At 37.5% G+C, this 9205-nt stretch overlaps 1 pseudogene; it reads right to left on the bottom strand.

The window, feature by feature from the left end:
* Positions 1 to 8224: 8224 nt before the first annotated feature.
* On the bottom strand, positions 8225 to 8887 carry LOC112616345 (annotated as a pseudogene).
* Between the last annotated feature and the right edge of the window lie 318 nt (positions 8888 to 9205).

The following is a 9205-nucleotide window of genomic DNA, read 5'->3' as shown; positions in this document are numbered from 1 at the left end:
AAAAAAAAAAAAAAAAAAAAAAAAAAAAATAGTACAATAAGATGTAAATAGTCACAACATAAGTTAAAAAGTAGGGGGATGAAGTTAAGGCATAGAGTCTTTATTTGTTTTCTTTTTGCTTGTTTATGTAAGCAGTGTTAAGTTGTTATCAGCTTAAAATAATGAGTTATAAGATAGTATCTGCAAGCCTCACGGTAACCTTAAATGAAAAAAATATGTATGACAGATACAGGAACCAAAGAAATCAAGAAATTATGTTATACCACCAGATGAAATCACCTTCACTAAAGGGAAGGCAGGAAAGAATGAAAAAAGGAGAAGAAGATCACAAAGAAATCAGAAAACAAATAACAAAGTGGCAGAAGTAAGTCCTTACTTATCAATAACAGCATTAAATGTAAATGGACTAAAATTTCTAATCAAAAGACATACCGTGGCTGAATGGGTGATAAAAAAAAAAGGGAACCCAATGATCTATTGCCTACAAAAAACACACTTCAACTCTGAAGACACACATAGACTGAAAATAAAGGGATTCAAAAGATATTTCATGCCAATGGTAACAAAAACAGAGCACATGTACCTATACTTATATCAGACAAAAGAGGTTTCAAGAGAAAAACTAACAAGAGACAGAGGAGGTCACTAATGATAAAGGGGTAAATTCAGCAAGAGATATAACATTGTGAATATATATGCACTCAATACTGGAGCACCCAGATATACAAAGAAAATATTATCAGTGCTAAAGAGAGAGAGAGGCCTCCATACAATAAGAGCTGGAGACTTCAACACCCCACTTTCAGCATTGGACAGATCTTCCAGACACAAAATTAACCAAGAAACAACGGGCTTAATCTGCACTATAGACCAAATTAATCTAATTATATTTACAGAACATTTCATCCAAGAGCTTCAGAATACACATTCTTTTCCTCAGCACATGGAACATTCTCATGGAGACACCATATGTTAGCTCACAAAACAAGTATTAAAACATTACAAAAAATTGAAATAGTATCAAGCATCTTCTCTGACTACAATGGAATAAAACTAGAAATCAATAACAAGAGGAATTTTGGAAACTATACAAATACATGGAAATCAACCAATATGCTGCTGAATGACCAGTGGGTCAATAAAAAGTTAAGAAAAAACTAAAAAAGTTTCTTCTGCTGCTGAGAGACCAGTGGGTCAATAAAAAATTAAGAAAAAAGTAAAAAAAATTCTTGAAACAAATGATTATGAAAACACAACATACCAAAATCTATGGGATATAGCAAAAACAGTACTGAGAAGTTAATAGCTATAAGCACCTACATCTAAAAAAGAAGAAAAATTCAAATAATGTAACAATCTATCATAACAAACTAGGAAAGGAGAGTAAACGAAACCCCAAATTAGTAGAGGAAAAGAAATAATAAAGACCAGGGCAGAAATAAATGAATTTGAAATGAAGAAAATAATATGAAAGGTCAAGGAAACAAAAAGTTGGGGTTTTTTTTTTTTGAAAAGATTAACAAAATTGACATACCCTTCATGAGACCAAATAAGAAAAAAAGAGAAAAAAATCCAAATAAATAAAATCAGAGGTGAAAAAGGAGATATTACAACTGATACCACAGAAATGGAAAGGATCACTAGTGGATACTATGAGCAACTATAGGCCAATAAGTTGGAAAATCTAGAAAAAATGGATAAACTCCTGGACACATGCAACCTACCAAGACTGAACCATGAAGAAATCCAAAACCCAAACAAACCAATAACAAGTAACAAGATCAAAGCTGTAATAAAAAATCTCCCAGCAAAGAAATGTCTGGGACCCAATGGCTTCAGTGCTAAATTCTGCCAAACATTTAAAGAAGAATAAAAAGCAATCATATTCTGACTAACCAAAAAAATAAAAGAGGAGGGAATACTTCCAAACTGATTCTATGAGATCATTGTTAGCCTGATATCAAAACCAGACAAAGACACATCAAAAAAAAAAAAAAAAAAAAGAAAAAAAGAAAACTACAGGCCAGTATCATGTATAAATATGGATGCGAGAATCCTTAGCAAAGTACTAGCAAATGGAGTTCAACAGCACATTAAAAAGATCACTCATCATGACCAAGTGAGACTTATCCCACCAATGCAAGGATGGTTCAAAATATACAAATCCATCAATGTGGTACCTCATATGAATGGAATGAAGGATCAAAGTCAAATGATCATTTCAGTTGATGCTGAAAAAAGTATTTGATAAAATTAAACATCCCTTTATGATAAAAAAGTTAAAAAATCCTGAGGATAGAAGGAACATATGTCAACATAATAAAAGCCAAATATGACAGACCAACAGCCAGTATCATACTGAATGGGAAAGAAACTGAAAACCTTTCCTCTGAAATTTGGAACATAACAAGGATCCCCACTGTCACCACTGTTATTCAACACAGTACTGGAAGTCCTAGTTAGAGCAGACAAGAGAAAGAAAGAAAGGGCATCCAAATTGGAAAGGAAGAGGTCAAATTATCCTTGTTTGCAGACAGTATAATCTTAGAAGTGGAGAAAAACTAAAGAGTCTACCAAAAAAATAAAAACCTATTGGAACTGAAAAGCAAATAAGGACAGTTGCAGGGTTCAAAATCAACATACAAAAATCAGTAGCATACATATATGCCAACACTAAACAATCTGAAATAGTAATTAAAAAAGTAATTCCATTTTTAGTATCTACAAATAAAATACCTAATAATTAACTAAAGAAGTGAAAGATCTCTATAATAAAAACTATAAAACATTAATGCAAGAAATTGAAGAGGACACAATAAAATGGAAAGATATTCTATTTTCATGGATTGGAAAAATCAGTACTGTAAAAATGTCTATACTATCCAAGGCAATCTACAGATTTAATGCAATACCTGTCAAAATGCCCATGACATTCTTCCCAGAAATATAAAAAGTAGTCCTAAAATTTATATGAACCACAAAAGATGCAGAATAATAAAGACTATCCTAAACACAAAGAAAAAAATTGGAGAAATCACAGTATCTGACTTTATACTACAGAACTATAGGAACTAAAATGTCATGATGCGGGCATAAAAACGGACACATAAATCTGTGGGACAGAGTAGAGAACCCAGAGAGAAATCCATTAATCTACAGTGAACTCATTTTCGACAAAAGTGTGAAGAACATACACTGGGGAAAGGACAGTCTTTTCAATAAATGGTGCTGAGAAAACTGGATATCCATATGGAAAAGAATGAAACCAGACTTCTAACTCTCTCCATATACAAAAATCAAATCAAAATAAATTAAAGACTTAAATCTAAGATCTCAAACTGTGAAACTCTTGCAAAAAAACATTGAGGAAAATCTGCAGGACATTGGTCTGTGTGAAAATTTCTTCAGTAATACACCACAAGCACAGGCAGCCAAAGTAAAAATGGACAAATGAGATCACATTAAATTAAAAAGCTTCTGCATGGCAAAAGAAAAGGACACAATCAACAAAGTTAAGAGACAACCCACAGAATGAGATAAAATACTTTCAAACTACCCATCTGAGAACAGATTAAATAACCAGAATACCTAAGGAGCTCAAAGAAATTTACAGGAAAAAGCTAATAATACAATTTAACAATGGGGAACAGATCTAAATAGATGTTTTTCAAAAGAAGACATAGCAATGACAAACAGGTATATGAAAAGGTGCTCGACATCACTGAGCATCAGAGAATTGTATATCAAAAACTACTATGAGGTATCGTCTCACCGCAGTTAAAATGGCCTTAATCCAAAAGTCAGGCAATAACAAATGCTGGCGAGGATGTGAAGAAAAGGGAACCCTCATATATTGTTAGAGGTAATGTTAATTAGTATAACTAGCATGGAAACCTGTTTGGAAGTTCCTCAAAAATCTAAAAATAGAGATACCGTACAATCCCACTCCTAGGTATATACCCAAAAGAAAGGAAATCAGTATACTGAAGAGATAGCCACACTCCCATGTTTATTGCAGCACTTTTCACAATGACCAACAGTTGGAAGCAATCTTAGCATCCATCGATAGATGAATGGGTACAGAAAATTTGGTACACATACACAACAGACTACTACTCATCCATAAAAAGAATGAGATCCTGTCATTTGCAACAACGTGGATGAAACTGGTGGTCATTATGTAAAGTGAAAATAAGCCAGGCACAGAAAGACAAACTTCACCTGTTCTTACTTATTTTTGCTAGCTAAAAACTAAAACAGTTGAATTCATGGAGATACAGAGTAGAAACATGGTTACCAGATATTAGCAAGGGTTGTGGGTTTGAAGGACAGGGATTGGGGAGAGTTAATGGGTACAAAAAATAGAAAGAATGAATAAGATCTGGTATTTGCTAGTTCAACAAAGTGACTATAATAAAAATTAATTTAATTATACATTTAAAAATAGCTAAAAGAGTATAATTGGATAGTTTGTAACACAAAGGATAAATGCTTGAGGTGATGGATACTCCATTTACCTGGATGTGATTATTACACATTGCATGCCTGTATCAAAATATCTCATGCAACCCATAAATATATCCACCTACTATGTACCCACAAAAATTAAACATTAAAATTAAAAACAAAACAAACAAAATATACAAGGAACAACTCAACAGCAAGAAAACAAGTAACCAATTTTTTCAATGGGCATGGACCTGAATAGACATTTATCAAAAGAAGACATATAAGTGGCCAACGGGTTCATGAAAAAATGTTCAATGTCACTAACCATTTTCTTTCTTTTTATTAATATTATTATGCTTTAAGTTCTAGGATACATGTGCACAACGTGCAGGTTTGTTACATATGTATACATGTGTCATGTGGGTGTGCTGCACCCGTTAACTTGTCATTTACATTAGATATATCTCCTATTGCTATCCCTCCACCCTCCCCCCAACCCACAACAGGCCCCGGTGTGTGATGTTCCCCACCCTGTGTCCAAGTGATCTCATTGGTCAATTCTCACCTATGAGTGAGAACATGCGGTGTTTGGTTTTCTATCCTTGCAATAGTTTGCTCAGAATTATGGCTTCCAGCTTCATCCATGTCCCTACAAAGGACATGAACTCATCCTTTTTATGGCTGCATAGTATTCCATGGTGTATATGTGCCACATTTTCTTAATCCAGTCTATCATTCATGGCTATGTCACTAATCATTTTCAAATTAATACCACAACAAGATGTCACCTCACACCTTTTATAATGGCTTTTATCAAAAAGATGAAAGACAAGTGTTGGCAACAATGTGGAATTAAGGGAACCTTAACACACTCTTGGGAATGTAGATTAATACAGCCATTATAGAAAATGACGTGGAGGTTCCTCAAAAAACTTTAAATATAACCACCATATGATCCAGTAATTCCACTTCTGAGAATGTATTCAAAGGAATTGGAATCAATATGTCAAAAGGATATCTGCACTTTCATGTTCATTTCAGCATTATTCATAATAACCAAGTTATAGAATCAACCTAGGTGTCTAGAAAGATAAATACTGCATGATCTCACTCATGTGTGGAATCTAAAAATAGTTAAATTCATAGAAGTAGATGATAGAGTGATGATTACCAGAGGCTGAGGAGGGGGGACAGAGAGAATGGGCAGTTGAGGGTCAAAGGATACAATGTTTCAGTTAGGAGGAATAAGTTTTGATATCTATTGCACAGCTGGGTGACTATAGTCAATAATGATGTATGTTTCAAAATAACTGAGAATAAATGTCAAATGTATCACCACAAAAAAATGTTAAATAAGTGAAGTGATGGATATATTAACTTGAGTTAATCATTCCACATTATATACATATATCAAAACATCATATTGTACCCCATAAATATAATAGTTATAATATATTAGATAAAAATAATATTAGTAAAACAGTAAAAAAATACACTCTGGTAATTAAAAACTGGTGTGCTTTGTCCAGGCTCTGTCTCTTCTCATTCCATAGTGACCTCAGAGGCCATGTGTTGATAGTGACAGCCCCAAAAGACTAAATAAGCTTGGATCTCCAAGTCTTTGCTTAGAGGAAAACCACAGGCCAGGAAAATCTTCATTGGACTTCTTATGAGAGAGAAATAAATTCATATTGCGCTAAGCCACTGATATTTGGAGGTTTGTGAATCACCCCATTACCTCATCCCAAAGAAGTTTTGACTGTTGATACTACGTGGTGTCCAGAGATATCAGCTGGGATGTGAAGTCTAGACTTTCAGACAGACAAGTCAATTTTTCTCTTGACCTTGACTGCCACGCCGAGCTCTCTTTTTACACTCATAGTGTCTTGTACTACATAATTTAAGGAAGGAATGACCATGTAGACCGTGTCCCTGATTTGTGTCTAATTACCAAATCAGCCTAATTATTACCAAATTCTTCTATCTACTCGTGGACTCCTGAAACCTCAGGCTGCTCCTTCCTTGGACAAAAGTTGTCCTCTAAATTTTTGTGTTCATATTTATGGGGCATATGTGATATTTTGTTATATACATAGAATGTGTAATGATCAAGTCAGTATTTGGGGTATCTATCACCTCAAATATTTATCATTTCTATGTGCCGGTAATATTTCAAGTCTTTTAGCTGTTTTGAAATAAACAATACATTGTTGCTAAGTATAGTAACCCTACTCTGCTATCAAACATTAGAACTTATTCCTTCTATTTAACTGTACGTTTGTACCCATTAACCAGGCTCTCTTCATCCCTCCTATCCCCACACCACCCTTCCTAGCTTCTGGTATCTATCATTCTACTCTCTATCTCCATGGTATCAACTTTTTTACCTCCCACATATGAGTGAGAACATTGGTCTTTCTGTGCCTGGCTTATTTCACTTAACATAGTGACCTCCAGTTCCATTCATGTTGCGGCAAATAACATGATTTCATTCTTTCTTATGGCTGTATAGTATTCCACATTTTCTTTATCCATTTGACTGTTGATGGATACTTAAGTTGATTCCATATTCTTGTTGTTGTGAATAGTGCTGCAATAAACACCGGGGTGCAGGTATACCTTTGATATACTGATCTTCTTACCTTTGGATAAATACCCAAGAGTGGGATTACTGGATCATATGGTAGTTCTATTTTAAGTTTTTTGAGAAATCTCCATACTGTTTTCCACAGTGGCTATACTAATTTATGCTCCTGCATAGTGTATAAGAATTCCCCTTTTCTCCACATCCTCAGCAGCATGTTTTTTTTTTTTTTTTTTTTTTTTTTTGTCTTTTTAGTAATAGCCATTATAACTAGAGTAAGGTAATATCTCACTGTAGTTTTGATTTGCACTTTCCTGCTGATTAGTGATGTTGAGCATTTTTTCATGTATAACTTGGCCATTTGCATGTCTTCTTTTTTTAATTTCTCTCATCTTCATTTTTATTTAAAAAAAACAAAACAAAACAAAACAAAAAAAACAAAGTCACCACCAACCACATGACAACTGGCCAGACAAGGCCTTGCTTCCCTTCCTCCTTCGGGTCCCCTGGGCCTCGTCAGCAGGGTCAGGGAAGCAATCGGCACTGATGTTAGCTTTGTCCAAAGGGAGTATTACAAGAGAGGTTCGGGAAAGGGAAGGAAACCTGGACAGGCTTTTCAGCATTGAGAAATCACTTAAAACGGATTTGCTTTCAGTAACTGGTATGTCTGAAATGCAGGGAGGGAAGACCATGCTGTCAACAATCATAATTCGCTTTTTACAGGTTGACTCCAGCGAGCGTGGGGTCGGAATTGCGTCTTAAGGAAGGAGAATAGTTTCACGAGCTTGCTCAGCTCTCCTGGAACAAAGACGAAGGTGCTACATGTTGTTTGTTAGGCTTATACTACAGCGGGTTTGGGGCTGCAGGTCTGAAGTCCTTGTTAGGGCATTTAGTGCTGGTGAGAAGGGTGGGCCCCAGCCTTGGACGCTGAAGTCCTCTAAAGACAAGGCAGAGACACAGCCTCAGATCCCCGTCACCTTCCACTGAATAAGGGAGATGGGGAGGAGGTCTCAGCGGTTGGCCTCCTGCAAGCCCAGATGCCTGCCAGCCTGGGCCTGCTTCCTTAGCGCTGTGAGAGCTTGTGTCTGGTGAGTAGAGAGGAGCAAGTGTGGTCCCTGTAGGGCTGACTCCGCGCAGGGCTCCCCAGCTTTGGGCTTGGGGGCGACCCTGCTCTGCGACCCAGCGGCGGCTTCAGCCCCAGGGGGAGCTGTGGCACGCACTGCTGCCTACTCCTCGCCAGTCCTGATAGCTGAAGAAGGCGCTCACTCCGTAGGCGACCATCACCAAACACGCAAAGAACGAGGCAACTGCACGCTGGTTATACGGCTGCGTGCCCTTTAGGTACGTCAGGTCAACTGCCGCAGAGCAGGCAATGAAGGCGGTGACATAGAGCATGGCGGCAATGATGTTAAAGATCATTAACACTAGTGGCCAGGGCGCCTTGTACAACTTCATGTGCAGCTGAAACAGGTAGAGGTTGAATAAGACGATTGTCACCAGCCAGAGGAAGACAGCGACGAACATCACCCAGCCATAGGCCGGGTACAGGTGGTACGGGGTGTCTGCAATCAGGACCCACACCAGCAGCCCCAGCACCAGCTGCAGCAGCATGAACACCCTGAGGCGGGAGCGCACGAAGCCCAGGTCCATGCACAGCGTGGACACAGAGGCTCCGGCGCCCTGCGCAGGACTGCTAGTCCACGTGCTCACTTTTGACTGGAACTCGGCCATGGCGGCTCCACTCAACTCTCTAGGTCGCTCCTGCCGCTGTCGCCGCCCCTCCAGTGGTGGGTGCCGGTTCCCGCGCCGCTCTTCCCAGAGGCTCCCTATCCCGCTGTGGCCCGTGACACTGCAGGAGGCCGTATGTCTTTTGAGAAATGTCTATTCATGTTCTTTGCCCACTTTTTAATGGGATTATCTGTGTGTGTGTGTGTGTGTGTGTGTGTGTGTGTGTTTAAACTGTTGTTTGAGTTCCTTGTATATTCTGGATATTAGTCCCTTGTCAGATGAATAGTTTGCAAATATTTTCTCCCATTAACAGGTTGTCTCTTCACTCTGTTGTTTCCTTTGCTGTGCAGAAGCTTTTTAGTTTAATATAGTTACATTTGTCTGTTACTATTTTTGTTGTCTGTGCTTTTGAGGTCTTAACCGTGAAATCTTTGCCTAGATCAA

The sequence above is a fragment of the Theropithecus gelada genome, chromosome X (assembly GCF_003255815.1).
Source record: "Theropithecus gelada isolate Dixy chromosome X, Tgel_1.0, whole genome shotgun sequence".
NCBI lineage: Eukaryota > Metazoa > Chordata > Mammalia > Primates > Cercopithecidae > Theropithecus > Theropithecus gelada.
This window is presented reverse-complemented; position numbering and strand designations above follow the sequence as displayed.